Genomic DNA, 2,332 nt, shown 5'->3' with positions numbered 1-2,332 from the left:
AAAGTTTTACAAGATGCTTTATGTGTTATTATTATTTTGCATTAAGACAAAATGTAGAAAAGGAGTGATTGAGTGATATAAGAAAAAAAAAACAGCAAAATAAATTACATAAAGTACAAATAAAGTACAAAAGATGCATTTTATAGCTTTTGTGCCCCCAAATCACTAAATCCACCCCTGGTTATGCTTAATTACATTTTAGCATGTCTTCTGTAAATTATGGTAAAATTCATTTTTCTTTGACTTAGTCCCTTATTCATCAGGAGTCGCCACAGCGGAATGAACCACCAACAATTTTAACATATGTTATACACAGTGGATGCCCTTCAAGCTGCAACCCAGAACTGGGACACTCCTCACATTCACATACACTACGGCCAATTTAATTTATTAAATTCATTTAGCACATGTCTTTGGACTGTGTGGGAAACTCACACCAACACGGGGAGAACATGCAAACTCCCCACAGAATTGGCAACTGGCCCGGCTAGGACTCGAACCAGCAAGCTTCTTGCTGTGAGGCAGCAGTGCTAACCACTGAGCTCCGTGCCGCCCTATGGTAAAATTAATAGTCATTAGGTTCAGATTAATTAATTAAAGCTGCTGGACTTTTAATAATTTGATGCATGAAAACATATTTTTATCTTTGACCCGCTTACACTTTTGGCAGATTTTAATCAGTTTAATCAGAAGCCTCATTTTAGATTATAAAAACTAAAATGTATTTTAACACTATTAAAAATGATGTTTGAAGAACCTTTTTTGTTTTGAAGTAACAATTCTTAAATGTCAGCTCTGTGGAAAACCCCTTTTTCAGTTCTTCCCTGTACCTTTATTTAAAGATTGTAAGGTTTGTGTGTTTTTACAGATTCTCTTTTTGTTATCATGATGTATTTTCTGGTAAAATGCATTCAGTCCAATTAGGACCACAAAAATCCTACCAAGAGATCAAACATGATACAGGGGATAACTGTTCAACAAGTGTTATAATTTGAATGCAGCTGCGCTCTGTATACCGAGTCCAATTTACCAGTTTTTCTGCTGCTGAAAACTGCGGTTGTGTTTTTGTGAGGGTGTGGACACGAGTGCAGGAATGTTAGAGTGCATAAGTGATGCTAAGAACTCTGTTATCTCAGTAAGACTCCTGTTCCTTCCTTTGTTGTTCCTTTACCCAGGATCCCAGCTCTCGCTTTCGCTTTCTCTCTTCTACACACACACACACACACACACACACGCGCACACACACACACACACACACACTGTTATGATTCTGCTTCTGATAGCCTGCTGGTGGCATTTCCATGGTTACTCTGCATTTCCTAAATCCTAAAGAGAATGAAAAATGGAAGTTAGATAAAGTTTAATAAGCGAGAGATAGCATAGGGAGAGAGTTAGGTATAGCTCACCCCCATCAGCATTTACAATAAAGCCTGTTGACCCTTTGTGCTCACTGAACACTCGCTGCATGACTTCGCACCTGTTCAGAAAGACCCGAGGCTAGTTTAAGGCTTCATATATGCAAGACATATTGAGGAAAAGATTACATATATTACTGCTTCAGATGTATGTTTAGAGGTACTGAGCTCTAAAAAAAACTAGCTAACAAAACTGGCACTATTTTTGGTGCCAGTATACACAGTCCTGTGAAAATGTAAGTACACCCCAGAGTTTCTTATATTGTAATCTCCTTGTAAATAATGATTCATAAAATTAAATAAATTGTGTGTAAAAAAGGGCAGCACGGTGGCGCAGTGGGTAGCGCGATCACCTCACACCAAGAAGTCGCTGGTTCGAGGTGGGGCAGTTGGCATTTCAATGTGGAGTTTGCAGGTTCTCTTCGTGTTTGCGTGGGTTTTCTCCAGGGGCTTCGGTTTCCCCCACAGCAAAGACATGCGGTACAGGGAATTGTGTAATACATTTGCTGGATAAGTTGGCGGTTCATTCTGCTGTGGCGACCCTTAATAAATAAAGGGATTAAGCTGAAAAGAAAATAAATGAATGAATGTATGTAAAAAAAAATACACCCTAATTTAAAGCTGTTAAACACGGTTAAAATTACATTATATTTATGGAGTCACACAATTGTATTACTGATTTTTTTTTTATTTCAGAAGTACAGTATAGTAATACTAATTCACATACTATTAGTGTGTTACACAATAATTGGTGATCATTAGATTTTATTCATACTGGTTCATAGCATGATTTATTGTAGTACTGTACTCTTTTTCTCCTCGGGTGCTCAGGTCAAAAGAGGCAGACATGTTACTGGTTCAGATGACATTCCTTAAACATTCTGATTTGTGTCAAACTGTCAAGACTTGAAATCTAT

The sequence above is a fragment of the Danio aesculapii genome, chromosome 1 (assembly GCF_903798145.1).
Source record: "Danio aesculapii chromosome 1, fDanAes4.1, whole genome shotgun sequence".
In the NCBI taxonomy this organism is placed as follows: Eukaryota; Metazoa; Chordata; class Actinopteri; order Cypriniformes; family Danionidae; genus Danio; species Danio aesculapii.
This window is presented reverse-complemented; position numbering follows the sequence as displayed.